This window comes from Ciconia boyciana, chromosome 8, assembly GCF_034638445.1.
Source record: "Ciconia boyciana chromosome 8, ASM3463844v1, whole genome shotgun sequence".
Lineage (NCBI taxonomy): Eukaryota > Metazoa > Chordata > Aves > Ciconiiformes > Ciconiidae > Ciconia > Ciconia boyciana.
The window spans coordinates 17,601,475-17,617,560 of record NC_132941.1 but is presented as its reverse complement, the minus strand read 5'-3'; positions in this window follow the sequence as shown (position 1 = coordinate 17,617,560).

Sequence of the window (16,086 nt, the reverse complement as noted above, 5' to 3'; positions counted from 1 at the left end):
CTTTTATGGAAAAAAAATGTAAATTCTGTATAAGTGTAGTTAGCTTACATAAGCAACTGCTGCTTTAGTCAGAAATGCCTTTTAGTTATCTATAATATCTTAGAACTTGTCATATTTTACATTTTGTGTAGCAAAGGTAACAGTTTACAGAAGTGACAATTTATGTAGAAGAAAATGCAGGTTATTACCCTGAGCTGAGCAGGCTACTAAAGAAACAGTCTTGTCTTTATTATGGTGTACTATACTTACACAATACAATTAACTACAGTATCTGATAACTGCTAATGTGCCAACATTTGCAAGAAATTCCAATAACAGACTGGAAAGTACTTTTTATGGTATTTCTAAAATGGAAATCTCAAAAATGACTTGTGAAAGACACTTGTTCTGACATCTTTATTTGCTTTTCTCTTCTCATCCTTCATTTCTCTTTTACACTTCTTTCTACTGCTGACTATAGCCATGGCTTATCTGTTCCAGGTTCCAAACTGAGATGAGCAGCTTCCTGTCAAATAAGTGAATGCTACTGGACAAATTGACCTTGACATGACTGCTGTGATGCCAAAAGCCACAAGCTAACTGGTAACAATTGTTAGGTATGTCAACGCTAATTTTTATTGTTGATGCATGCTATAAAAATATCAGGTGGTAAAGAAGCACAACAGTGCAGTCACTTGGTTCATCAAAATCTAATCCTCTTGGACCTCAATAAATGTTTGGGATCAGACATAATGTGAATAAAACCTTTTCCATATGCATATTACCTGCTGTATTAGCTCCCAATTTACAAAACATGTTTGCACTAAAAATACATGCAAAATTAGGGATGGCACCCTCACAGCAGTAATACTGGCAATGACTTGGGCATGCCAAGTAGCAGATGTTTGGAGGAAGTCAGTCAAGGTTTTGTCTCAGTAATTGCTGGCAAGAAATGGCTGTTCCTGCTTTTCTTGGTCCTTGATTGCATTGGCTCAGTACATCCTCTCTTGCAGAATACCTCTATGAGGAGGTGCATAATCCATGACAATTTTCTTTTATATATTCTTCCCACGTAAATTTCATCAGGAGAGCAGGATTTGTTTTCTATTTCCAATGCCACTCCAAATCATTCGGATGTGGAGAAAAACATGACCATTCATGAAGGAGCTCTGTGTTTCCATACCAAGCACGTCCTTAGAAGCTTTTTCAAGGACTAACTACTTCTCTAAATAATCCTTAGAGGTAGGAAAATGTGAGGTAGAATAAGCAAGAGCACCAGGCTCTGCTTTTTCCTTTCTAGTCACTATTTTACAGAAACCCCTATCCTCCCAACTTCTTTCCCCAGACAAAACATAGGAGTTTGCGAGGGGGAAGGAAGGAAAGTAGTATCATTTAAGCCTGTGAGCCTACTTTCAGAATAAAGGGAATGAATTTGCACATACAGAATTGTTCTGTACAGAATATGGAGTACAATCAGTCCTGCTTTTTAAAAACATTGCATGGCATTGGCACCACTGAGGGTTGACTGGAATGCTGCTTTACATCTCTACACAAGAGTTACTACATCAGTAGTGTAAAGATGATTACAGGTAAGAAATTACAATTATGTTTGAAGACTGTCATGTCTGGATTTCAGTGGTATTTCCTGTTCATAAGTCAAGGTATCTCATTAGATATGGGTATATTTCAGATTCCCTACACATTTGTTTAACTATTAAAAAGTTAATGAATCACAGCAACATGACAATCCTGCCTGATACAGCATGGACTTACTGTATTTACTAGGATTTAGAAGTGTGGTTTCTGTAAAGTGCTAGCTGGTGCATTCTGAAACATGTTCTAAAAGTACAGTGCCCTCATTTCTGTCTTTGGATGGAGCCTCTGGTTACTCTGAACTGCCTGCTCAGTGGTTGGTTGATTTCGTTCATCTTACAAATTACTCACTAACAAAAAATGAATGAGCCGTGGCACATCTAAGGACCCTCTAATTTGAAGGACCTCCTTGTCAATGTCCTACTGCCATTGCCAGTCTAGGCTGTCTTTTCACCACACCAAGAAGAGGGAGAAGTTTGACAAGGGGGATCCAACTCACTGTGAAGTTATTTTCTGTTTCCTTATCCTGTTACGTCGTTGAACAAAGCACAACTAGGCAGGACCTAACAGCTTCTTGGACACCTTTTAGAAGCAATGGGCGCTGTCGTGTTCAGTGTACCCTACTTCAGTTTCCCATACTGCATATCTGATCCTTTAATTCCCTTTTTCCATTTTTTATCTCTTTCCATAAGCTGTTTCTTTTCCAGAATAAAGAGTTCTAGCCTGCTAAATTATTTTTCTTATGGAAACCATTCTGTCCCATGCGTTTGATCATAGTTGCCTTTCTCTGAAATTTTCCAGACCTAATGCAACATTTTCAAGATGCAAGCACCAGAACAGCACACAGTATTCCAGGTGTGAGCAAACCGTGGCATTATAGACTGGCATAATTATATTTTCTGTTTTGTTATTTTTTCCTTTCCTAACAATTCCAAACATTTGCATTTTTGGACTGCTGCCATGCACTGAGTTGATGTTTTAATGAAACTATCTATCTGTCACAATCCCAAACTTTCACTTCTGAGTGGTAACAGGCAGCTCAGAGCTCATCACTTCATTCATAAAGCCAAGAACACATTGCCCATGTACATAATTTCATATTTATCTACGCTAAATTTCCTCTGCTATTTTGTTACCCAGTCACTTAGTCTTAAGGCCTATCTACAGTTCTATGCATTCAGCCCTCACACTTCCTACACTGAGTAAATGTGTATCCTCAGCAAACTTTTCCACCTCGCTGCTAAGACCTTTTTCCAAACAATTTTTGAGTTTGTTAAGAAGAATCAGTCCCCTGCAGAATTCCAGTGATGACTTCTCTCTGTATTATTACTATGCTCACATGGTTGAAGGTTTGGGAGGGGGCACGATTATGGTGCTGGGAATGGGGTATTCATCACGGGTCTATAGGGTGTTACAGAGCTGTGCGGTCCCTTAGCTCAGACTTCATGCATAAGAATCGTTTGCAGTGCTGTACTATGCTCTGTCTCTTGCAATGGGATCCTGCATACTAGCTAGAGCTGATCAACCTGATCTGTGACTCCTGGTTCATCTGTGCCTGACACACTGGTCAGGAAGTGAGGGGATTATTCAGCATTTCGCAGCAGTGGAGGACTGCATTTTCTGCCAAGATTCTGCATTCACTGAAATCCTCTTGAAAGGGATTTCTTCTATATGCAGTCCAGCCCTATGGCCTTTGCCTGTCATGTGATTTGACCCCATATTACATACACCCCTTCATGTGATCAGATACATGAAGTCTCACATGTAAGAAAGAATAAACTTCAGAAGTCTAACTTCTAGTAGGAGGTAGGATTCTAATAGCCTTTGCCAAAGGAATGCATCAGGGCATAGAAAAAGTATTTTAGAGCAAAGGAAGTTGAACAGTACACAGCCTTGTGACCCAATAAGATAGGACCCAATACAGCAGTTTAGTGAGGAAACTATGTAAAAGATGAGTACAAAGTCTATGGAAATACGATTTGGTTTGATGTACGCATGCAAAAAAAGGAACTATATATAATCTGTTGGAAGTGAGTGAGTATACCAGGAGCAGTTAGTAAGACAGATAAAACCTGAACGTTTGAATGGCTATTGTTTTTTATTCGGTTTGGACTTCATGAGCTTGATTTACTACTACAGTGCATTTAATTTTGTTGTTTGCATATGGGAAAGTGGGTATGAATGTTTCCAAGTCAGCAAGGATTTGGAGATTTCCAATCTCCAAATACATGAAGCGTGAAAATTATCGTCTCTCTGAATTTGGGCTTGTACTATTCACTGGGTTGTGTTTGGATGCTGTTTGTTCCTATCTGGGGAGCACAGACTCCAAAAGGGTATTTTGTTTACCACATGCAATGAAGGAAAGGCAGTATTCGTCACTATGCCTTTGAAACATCATTGTTACACTTGTGTTGGTTGGTAAGGAACATGGACTCATTAAGTGATACTAGCACATCAAACCAAGAAATGCTTCTAAACCTTTTATATGTATCCTCTCTATTTTTTTTTTTGTGTGTGTGTGTATCATGTCCAGGAAAACTGGGCAAACAAATCATCACTACTAAATTTTATTATATTGGTACAATTCTAAATAATAATTCACAGCAATAATTTCAAATAGGTAGCCATGGAATTTTTTAACAACTGTGATATAGTACCATCTAGTGGCTGAATTGAACAGGACTTTATCAGAGACTGGTAGTTTAAGTTTTCAGTATTAACTGCCAAATGCTGCATAGTTGCTGCTTGAGTTTATTATTATTATGGTGCAGAAAGCATCCTTCTACTTTTAATAGATATGTAACTTACTGGGTAACCTTGCAAATCTAAATATAACAAGGCTATTTATTGCCCTGGCTTGTGCACCCAGCTTTTTCTCGGACACAGCGTTTTGAATCCTGTGATTTTGATTGGGGAGGACAGAAGATACCTGAAAAAATGTCTTTGCAGTTTTAAATCCAACATTACTTTTTTGAGATTTTTTTCAATTACTATTTCACTGAGTATTCGTTGCAAAGAAAAGTCAGTTCTACCTCTAAAGCAAAAAGTTTAAGGGAGTTCTGAGCTATTACTTTACAAATGGTATGGCAAATGAGAAAAGGCCAATTTACTACATTCATTCAATAAGCCTGATACTGTAACACCTTCTCAATCATCCTGTCTTAGTGTGAATTTACTTTTTGTAACTAAGTTTTTTTAATTGTTAAGAAAACAAAATGTTGTAGTTACTTAGCCAGACCATAAGCTTTTCAGCCTAACATACAGTATAGATAATGTGATGTTTATATGATGAAATAGTAAGAAGTTAAATAGAAACTTACATTTATAAGCATCAGATTGCCATCTTACAGAAAAATACAAGTAATTCTTTTGTGACTGCTAGAATACAGAGCCTTGTCAGATAATTGGGTCTTTGTCCTCAACAGTGCTGAGATTAAGGCATGAATTTAATTTTTTGGATTGTGTTCCCTGTGCTTTTACCAAGTTTCTGAAGGAAGACAAAACACATGCCAAAATGCCATAAACATTCTAATTCCTAAATTAATAATGATGTTTAGAGGTGTCAGATGCCAATATATGGCTGTCCAAATAAATTGTAAAAATCTGGTGCTGTGGCTTAGCTCTGCGCTTCTTCCTGAATAAATGCTGTTTACACAATTTGTACACATTATTTTTTATTATCTAAAGCAAAGCAGTGACTGTCTCCTTTCCAACAGGACTTATAATTAGCAGTGAAGTTTTGCCACACTTAAGATTTTTTTCCCAGTGCAAAATGTTGAATTTCAAATGTTGAAAACCGATTTATTTAAGAGCTGTAAAATACGATTACAATAGATTCAGCAAGGTATATTCTACAATAGAACTGAGCCATTCCAAAATTTTAAACATAAGTAGGAAATCCATAAAGCAGACTTCAAATACAAATTAATTACATGTACTATAAAGTATACACACAAGCATAATCCATTTACATGAAAATGGAAAAGCTGCGTGCAAAAATTTCTTGTTGCTTGCAGTACAAAAATAAATGGCTTGTGTTATAACAACTGCAAAAATAGTATCTGATTTTCACAGTTTGGATATTACTTATTCTGATAATTATTTGACAGACATTGTGACACAATCTTTTCTTAATACAGGGGAAAGTAACACATATATGTACTATTAATGCTACTGAGAGTTGTCTGCTTCAGCATTTTAGTTCTCAGTCAGTAAGAGAATAAAAACTGTTCTTGGAGGAGAAAACAGAAAGCCTGAGGAAAATAATTAACTATTTTCTTTTATGTCATCTGCATGATTTTCACAGGGCCAGCATCGAATGTCCAGTGATGCTTGAGAGATAAAGGAAATTGGGGGGGGGGGAGTGTTGAAAGCACTACTCATTAATTAGAGGTCATATTCAGTCAATTACTGACCCAACCTATAATTCCACCCACTTGTCTAATAGAGATTGTCCTTTTTGGAGGGGGTATTCTGGGAAAGAAGGTACAGAGAGGACAATAAACAGAACCAGGGACAACATTTTGTGATCCAAAACCAGACCAAGAACATATCCTTAACACTGATTTGCAGAAGACATGCAATATGGTACTTCCATCTGGCATCTTTGTGAGGGTGTTTGTAGATAAGGTGCTTGCCCTGTGAAGTCCTAGACCAAATCACAATATGCAAACCCCAAACTTACACAGTTTCACTTTTGTTGAAGATCACATTTTTACTGTATTCATCAGAAATGCTGGAGCTGTATCAAGAGGGGAAATTGTGAAAGTAGAGCAGGGTATCCTTATTAGGGCTCTCACCTTTAAATGAAAAATTGAGTGTGAATTCACACACCTTTGCATCTTTAATTTTGTTTTCTTTTTGCCCAAGGTGCTTTACTAACTGAACTATGTAATGACTATAGCTGGTTGACTCTTAACAGGATAATCTTAGTGTTTAGAACTGAGGTGATTTTGCTCTTCCCAGACATGTAAAGTAACCATATATACCATCTATTCTGCAGTGATAAGACTCTGATAACTTGTATTAACATAAATATAAAAACATAGCTTTACAATTGCTATGTAATTGTGTAACATCTATTATTATCTGTATTATCAAAGTACTCCAGCTCACCATGATGCTCCCACTGACATCGTCTGGAATTTTGTCATTTACTTCAGAGACAGGAAGTTCTTGTCCTTAGAGTGTCTATGTGTCTGACACTTTTCTATCATTGGAAAAAATACCCTACAAATGTTTGAGAATATTTACAAATATTGGGAAAAGGGCAGTGAAGCTATTTTCCATTTCCTCTTTATGCTCATCTCTTCTTTTCTAACTACTGCTATGTATTTCTAGTTGTCTTTATGCATTCTGTAGTTGTGCACTGTTGTATTTATGGATGGTACTTTCTGTCTCTGGTTGCCTTGTTGATAGGGTCCCTGCAACTGTGGTTTGTAATGTGTGAATTTATGCAAGATACATGTGGGTGGCACATTTGCTTTGCTTCCAGCTATCTTGTTTTCTTCAAAGGTGGGGTTGTCATTTTCACAAATTGTTACAAGCACTTTAGACTCTCTTCTCCACAAATACCGTGTTGATTAAGATTTTCTTTCTGGTGTTTGATCCAAGTATGGCAATGAGAAAAAACTAGCATAAGCCAGTTACCTATTAAATTTTTCTCTTGGATGGAGGAGATGAGTGTCAGCATACAACAGGAGGTGTGGAAAAAATGGCACTTTTTTAACCTAGTGTCAAAGTATACTTTTTTCCCAGGACACTAGTGTTGATGTAAATTGTGTGCTATTGCACACCAGTTTGTCTTCTCATTGAGTTCTCTGTTTCCAATAGGGGTGACTATTCCATTCTTGCTGTGTGACTTCTGGGGCTACATCAACTTCCATGCTTAAAACTGATACACTACGGGGAGAGTATAGCCCCAGCACCTTTTTATCTTCTTCCAGGGTATATGCAGGATTGATACACCATATGCTTTCTTATCAGGTGGAATGTATATAACATTCTTATAGTGAGAGTACCTGACTCTGCAAACACTGATACTGTCATGTGTTATGATATCTGGTTGATTTTTTTAGAACTATCAAGTATTTCCAGCACAGACTAGCTTCAGGAAAGCTTTTGTATTTGTCTACTACTTCCCTAATGTGGTTCTTCAGCTGCAGGCACTTCTTAATTGGTTTGGTTTTGTAAGTGAATTGTCTTGTGATGTTACAGGACCAGTCCTACAGAATTAATCTATTTAAAGCCAAACGGCACATACTCAGATTATGAATGATGGCAAGTCTCCTGGAACTCTTGCGAATGTATATGGAGAAAGGAGCTCTGACTGAGATTTCATTAGTTGTGGGTATAGATCAGCCCATACTGTAAAATTTGGGCCCATATTGTATAGTATCAAGTGTCTTTATATTCTACTACCATTTCATGTTTCACTGCTATTCAAGATGAACTTAACCTCTTAGGACCACAAGTTTTTCAAACACTTCACAGTCATTAAGTTTTACTACACTTCTACAAGCTAGTGTAATCCAGTCCCTAGCTGAAACTTAACAAAACTAACCTAGACATGCAAAGATATTAAGGCTTCATAATTTACTGTTTATATGCTACTGACACATCAAAACAGCAGTACAGCTTTTAACTACTTTTCAAGCATTTTTCTCAGAATGTAAGTTTCTGTGTTAGCTGGACACACGAAAATTATCTACAGTATTTCTTAACTGCTAATGAGCTATTGAGAGCCCTAGTCCATTCTCAGCTAGATTCCTTATTGAATTAAGCAAAACATGATTCCAAACACACAACTGCAAATGCCTGAATTGAATACTATCTACATAAAATGCAGCATTTTAGGACTTTCCAAAGTTTTGTTTGTGTCCTCTTTTTAAGGAGGACACAATCTCTGAATCAGGGACTTAAATCCTGGTATGCCAGCATGTATCAAGTTACATGCTGTTCTTACATAGGTCTTCCTCAGTTTCTATTCCTCTTAGAATAAACAAAAATAACAGGAACTGTGATAATTAACTTAGGTTGTCTCCCACATTCCAAGAAAGTTAATGAGTAAAATGTACTTCTACGTATGTACTTAGTCCTTGAACACTGAAAACTAGCAGTGTCATCAATGCATTACATCACTACTGATACCTGTAGTAAAGACCAGAGGTGGTCTGCATTCATCAGCATCAAAAGATGTTCATTATACAAAATAGAATCATCGTTTACAAATGCCAAGTAAAACCAGATGCAAATGAAAAACTTCATCAAAAGCATCAGTGAAAAAGCATCAGTGAAAGCATCAGTGGTGTACTTCACTTACATGGAAACTAAGTGACAGGAAATATTGTGATCATTAAAGACATCATGACACTGATAATTTTAACCTGTATTTGTTGAATGATTGATTCAGTTGTTCCTCAGCAGAAGTGCTTCCTTCTTGGTCACTCATCTGACAGGTTTCATGCAGCTCCATCTCTGATACAGCCCTCAGTTTTGTTTGCTCTGATAACGCTGGGAAACGTCTATGCATACGGTCTGGATAACAATAAAGAAACTTCTCTAATAGCTGATACATAGTTCAAAATAACACCTACACTTTGATGTGATTCTGTCTGTGATGGTGCATTTGGGTAAGTGGCTGGTTTAGGTAAACATAATTTCTTTTGACCTTTTATAGATAAAGTTTTTTCCATATTCATATTTCCAATAGACTTGAGAGGTACAGGTCAGACAATTTATAGGAATTTTGGAAATAAACCTGAAATTCTTACTCCATATAAACTCCTGCTTGCCAATAAAGAATTGGTTTCCTACTGTATCATATAGACAAGTAACAACCAAATGTTTCTCTCCATGGAGTCACTAGGAGCTTTGCTTTATACTATAATGAGAATTTTATCAGAGAAGAGCAGAAGAATCAAGTCACTCGTGTTTTGAAGAATAAATACTGCTTTAACACTCCTTAAATTACTCTGGGTGTAATTCTTTGAAATAATGAGACGAAAGAGTTCCAAGTGGTGTTAAATCAACCGTGTGCAAGCAGCAGTACATCATTCACTGGCCACATTTCACTAGCACAATTTACAGTTTTTGCAGTGAACTACATTAGTCCAGAGACTGCGTGACCTCTTGGAACCATGCCACATTTCCAGCACCTGTCAAATGGTTCTTTCTGTAGGGCATGAAGGCAATGGAAACACATTAAAATACCCATATCTGCCAACATGGGCAGGTCCAGAAAACATAAATTGGCCCCTGCTGTACATGCAGTTGATGAATAACAGGGATTGATTCTATTCTGTGTGCTCAGTCAGCCTGCCATAAAGAGTCTCTTTAAGAAGTACAGTGGACAGGATGAGACACAACTGCTATGTTAGCTGGGGTGTTGAAGCCACATAGCACAGGCATAGCAACTTCTCATCATGCGTCTAGACAGTATTCCTTCCATTTTGATTCCTTTGTCCGATCAAACAGCTTTTATAGGGTGGAGAAGAAAATTACTTTAATGGAAATAATAAACAATGCTCTTTTCCATCATATCTTTCTGTGTACCTTGTAACGGGGTTTATAAAAATCAATCTATAAAAAATCCACAATGCATGAAAATCCATAATGCATAATCCATTTAATTGAATCTGCAACATATGCGTGCATGAATTTAAAGAGATTATGTGCATGAATTAATGTGAATATATAGCATGTGGTTTTCTTTGCCTGCTATCCAGTAGATTATTATTAGCACTAACAGATTCTAAAACTAGCTTTGCATGCTTGATGTATGCTACTGGGGGAGGGGAAGGAGGAAAGAGTGTAATAGTGGCTGAGCTAAGGCAGCCCGAGGCATTTTTCTGCCTACACAAGGCACAGACAGACAGAATGGATTGGAGATGCTGTTCCAACAGTACCCTTTACTCTTTTGGAAATGTGCAGCATTGGCTTTCTCCTTTTCTCTCAGTATCTACTATGATGTTGTCAGGGAGACAGAGTCCTTGACTTGCACCCAACTGCCAAGGCCATCACCATTTGTAACAGTACTACCCCCAAACCTTGTACCCACCAGAAGATTTAAGTCTGTTCTGTAACAAGCCCCTGCATGAGACGTTTAGGTGGTATAGAATAAAAATCTCCCTGCGCTGTCTCTGCAGTTAATTCAGAGGAAGGCAAAACTTGATTCCAAAATGCGTATTCTGAAAGACCTGGCTTTATAATGTATTTATAATTAATTGTATTGTATTTGTATGCTTTTTTAAAAAAATGGTAGGGTAAAGAGGCCCTAAGTAGCCTTTTCATAACGCGGTTTTCCATTAAGTACATTCTACATGTATTAAAATCCACAACAACATTTGTGAACCTTCCATTTTCTTGTAACTGCCATAAAACCGTACTGTAAATTCATCTTGAAAAGATACACTAAATGGACATCTGTTCATAAGTAAATTATGGTAAAATATCTGTTGCCTTCTCAAGTAATTGGATCTCTGTCAATTTTAAAAGTAATTAGGTTTTCAAGGGAGGACACACTACAGCTGTTTTAAAGGTCAAAATGGTTTTAGATTTTAATTTTTCTTATTTAACTTACTAAAATTCTTACAGTACTCAGACTTACTGCTTTTTACTTATAAATAGTCGTAATACTAAGGTGTTTAAACCTGTTACTGAACGGATTGGTAAAAGACATGACTATTTTAATTAAATTCTAAAAGGACATTCTGTATACAACCTTTGAGCACAACCCTGCAGTCATTGCTGAGAAAACTCTAGCTGACTTGACAGACTCCAATTTGGAATATAACAGACACAAAAAATAAAAATAGGTCACTAGGATATAATTGTAAACACTCTGCACATATTTTTTCACATTATCTTTGCTAATATCCAGTAAAACATTGTTTCTCAAATAGGTATAAATAATGCCTGATGTCCAAATAACATTTTGATTAACTTCAGTTGTATTGTTGATATTTAGTAATGCAATGTTTTTCATGCAGTTGTTTACAGATAGGTATAGTAAATAACGTGACTTACAAGAAAAATGTGAAAGGGATCAATTACTCAGGCACTATGCCTACAGAACTTCTCAATCTATTTTTAAATATTTCAGACAATGGGAAGGAAAGTAAAAGATCAGTGTTACATTTCTGAGCTAAGCGTTGTCGGTAGTACTTAGGAATCCTTTTCCCTATCCTGACTCTTATTGATTAGTAGCAGCAATATTAATATATAGTACCAGTTTAAATGTTCAAAGTATAAAAATAACATATATTTGTTTAATAAATTTTCCTTCCCATTATTTTCTCTTTTATAACAAAGAACCATAAAGACAGCAAATACTCTCTCTTGTTTAGTGCAAGAGAGAAAGTAAACACTAATTATAGCAAATAACTATTAGTGTCAAAGGATTCCAAGACATTACCAATATACACTTAAGCATTTCAGAGCAGACAGCGACCTTACCTTCATAGCCAAGGAGAAAGCATGTCAGCAAGTTAGGACAGACCTCCTCCAAAATGGAACAAAAAGCAGAGAAAGCACTTGGGCCTTTTAAAGAGAGTTTATCTAAAAAATATTCAGTTCTCTTCTTGTCGCTCTCCTGGGACCAAATGTCTTTGTATTCCTCCAAGGAAAAGACTCTCTTGTAAACCAAATATGACAGCACTTTGTTCACATCCAGCTCTTCCAGTATTTTCTCTCTCTGATTGCTTGGGATTTCAGAAAGCCACTTATTCCTGTTTTCATTTTCTCTTTTGGTAGGTTTTGCACAGTTATAAAACCAAGATTTGGCTGTTCTTCCAAACATTTTGATATTAAATAGAAAATAGAAAATTCTACTTCTACATTTATTGTGCAGTATTCAGTATGCAAAGTAAACATAATGTGGATGGATAGAATGCAAATACATACTGCTGTCTGTAATTATTGTAATTCTAATGCAATAAAGAAGGCCTACATACAAATTATAAGGAAATCTAGCTCAGTGCCTGCAGCCTCCTAAGAGGATTACATTACACTAATTAGCCCTTTACAACTGTTAACAGCTTCTGAACCATAATGATGAGACTGAGAATTGCTTAGTTACTGTTACTTTTTAATTCTGTAACTGATCTTCAAAGATATCCCTTTGCAAAAAATAATTCATTCAAGAAGACAGCTGATCAAACTGAAATAATCTGTACAAGCTGGTACAGGACATAAAATAAAGTGTCTTCTATACACTTTAATTTGGTATTCCTTAGAGGCCATACCCAAACCACAGTATAAATGCCCTCCACTTCTTATTCTTTCATAAAATATTAGCTTTACAATGCCATGAAATTATACATTTAGAAAGAATATTTCTGTAAATATATTGTAATCCTATACGCAAAAGGTAAAAAAAGGTTACAGAATAACACCTTTTTTGTGAAGGTAAATATGTCACTGTTAAGAGTAACAACATTTCTGCATGTTTAGATCTTTAACTTGTGTCCAAGCAAAATAAAACACCATATAGCATCCATTTCATGAACCAGGTTTAACAGTGGAGATTACTGCAGTCCTAGTGGAGGTGTTCTGCCACTGATAATCATTCATTGTGGATCACACATTACATAACCTCCCTTATGCAAATGCTGCTTAGTACATGGACTTTTTGGTCTTGTTTTCATACTTTCTGTCAACATAAATTCCCTGTATAGAAAAGCTATGAGCACTTCCGGCTTCCTCCTCCTGTTTCTTAGTCTATTTTTTTCTATTGCCATTACTTCCAACTGGTAGTACATCCATGGCCTCACTCATGTGGCCTTATCTGCAGTTTTCTTAGGGGTACTTTACCATTTGTGCAGCAAACAAAAATATTTTGCTAAACTTTTAGGAAAACAAGTTTTATAATATTTTCAGTCCTTGTGATCTTAAGATGCAACCACTGTATCCTCCTGTCAGGCTTCTTCTGTTTATGAAATTTCAAGTATTCATCAGTCAGCATTAAAGTTGACCACTGACCATATAATATTTTAGGAATTTTATTGTATATATCACCATCCAAACAATTAACTAGCCAGGCTTCACAGAATCGTTGGAAGCATTGCCTGTCACCTTGTGGTTGTAGATATAACAAGCCTTGTATCTGACACATTATCTGGAGTAAGTACGAGTGGAATTATGTGTTATTTTAAGCCATATTAATGGTCCCAGTTTAGAATCTTATGGCTTATTGACCATAGCAGTGAGATTCTTGTGCTTTTTCTGTAATCATCTGGAACCTACTCAGGTAGAGCTACCTATGCATTGCATGGCATCACACACCACACGAAAGATGACCCACTTGGGGGAAGATAGGTGGTGAAAGGCATCTGCTATCCTATTAGTCAGGTAGTACAGCTAAACAAGGGTAATATGCAGTAGGCAGAGAAAGTAGCTAACCTATCTGAAAGACCTGGCACATCTTTTAGGCAACGTTTAAAAGTAAGGGCTCCTTTATAAGCCTAATTCTTAAGATTCCCTTTGATTTTGAACCTCCATAGAAGTAGTACAAATACTACACCCCTCCCCACCCCTCGCCCCCATTCTTTCCATATTCTCAATGAAACTTCGTGCTTTTTTTTTCTCTCCAAGTTGTTTCTCTCTTGGAAGTTCTACTAATATTAATACTACAGTATCTCAGCAGGTAAAAGATCCTGATAAGGCCTGGTGCTCCACATGTTAGACAGCATCTTATGAATCAGCCTTCTCAGCCACTATAACTTCTGATGATAAGTTTTTCCATTACTTCAATAAATGCTAGAGCAAGCCCAAAGTTACAGGTTTTGGGTTCATAAGACAAGTGCCCAAAGATGAGATACAGAGGATGTAACCTGAATACATTTCTCAGAGTTTAACCTCAAAACTAAATCTGTGTTTATTTTATTGTGCTGATAACACTGATTGTCATCAATATCCTAAATGGAGTAATAAATTCTGCACAGTAGTGAATTTAGAAGTTAAAAAAACAGCTAACCCATCAGATTAATAATGAAATTAATTTTTAAAGGAAGCTATAGAGTATGTCCTATTTTTACACATGTCCATGGCAGTTCTGCCCATGACAGTCCATCCTCGAAGAAGAGTGACCTTGTTGTCATACATGATAGACATAGGTGTTGGCAAGTTGCATCTCTTCAGAAAAGTAAGGAAGAATTGGTGCAAATCAAAAATGTACATAGGTATCAGTTTGCTGAGGAATATTCTCCATATACCTTAAATAACAAAACTAGTTTTAAAAAAAAGCATTAAAAAGTTTAGCTGGGGCAGAATGACTAGAAGAATTAACTACAAAGCTGTTAGAAAATTCTGGGCATTCATGGGAGAGAAAACTACTCTGCAATGAAAATGCGAAGAAAGGTTGGTATGACATCAACTGGTTAATATAGACAGTGAATTGTAACACACAGAGTGGTCATCATAAATAACAGCTTGAAATTTGTGAGTATACAGTACAGGAGTGTCTTTGGGCTCCATGCACTGAATAATTCACAGGTTTTTTTCTAAAGGAGTACAATGTTTTGAGCCAGAAATATCCCCATTATTTTTGTTGGTAAAAGAATATATCCTTTTAATCTCAACTATGTTTTTATAAAATCTTAAAACCACAAAGAAAAATGGTGATATCATAGGAAATATATCAAATTGTGGACCAATACAAAATTTTACTCTCTACCTTCTCACATGCCATGTAGTTATTTCCATCTGTGTAAACTGGAGAATAAAATGTTAAAATTCTGATTTGGTAATTGCCAGAATTCTAATAAAAATCCACACCTTGCAAAATCTGAGTATTGGGTAACGGCAAAAATTTGAAAGTGTGCGGAAGTGTGAATACAGAGAAGTGGGTGTAAAGTACAATCAAGGGAGGAAACCAGAGAAACTGAAGATGACAAAGAAGTTTTTGAGACAAAAGGATACATGGAAATACATGGTGGAAATAAACAATTTGTGGTGGAAAGCTATTGCTTTCCCAGGGTCAAGGAACTGAGGGGTTTAACTGCAATGACCTGTAAATGATACAATGCAGACTGTTTGACTGCAATAGAAGATGTACAGTCTTTCCAAGCTCTGAGTCCTAACTGCCTAGCAACTCAAACCTCTTCAAATGATTTACCTTGGTGCCAAGTTTTGCAAATTGTGCAAAGATGCTGTTTAGTTCAGACAGCCTAATTTCATAAGAATTCGTGTCAAACAGGAAGCATCCACTAGAAATAAGCTCTGGCAGTGTTTATGTGACATTGTAGTCAAATAAGGATGCAGTCTGACCCGTACTTTTTGACATTGACATTGTTTCATAAAGAGAATAGTGAAGGGGGTGCGGCACAGACTGCCAGGGCCCTGGGAGCACTAACTGGCCTTACTGGCCCTGACTGACCTCCCCTGGGGCCTCCACCCACGCCCCTGTCCATGGGCCCAGGGGTTCCATTTAAGCTCAGCCTGGACCACCAGTCCCTGCCTGAGCTTCATCAGAGATGTGCTTGTCCCTGGCTCCTGTTGCTCTGGACTGTGACCTGT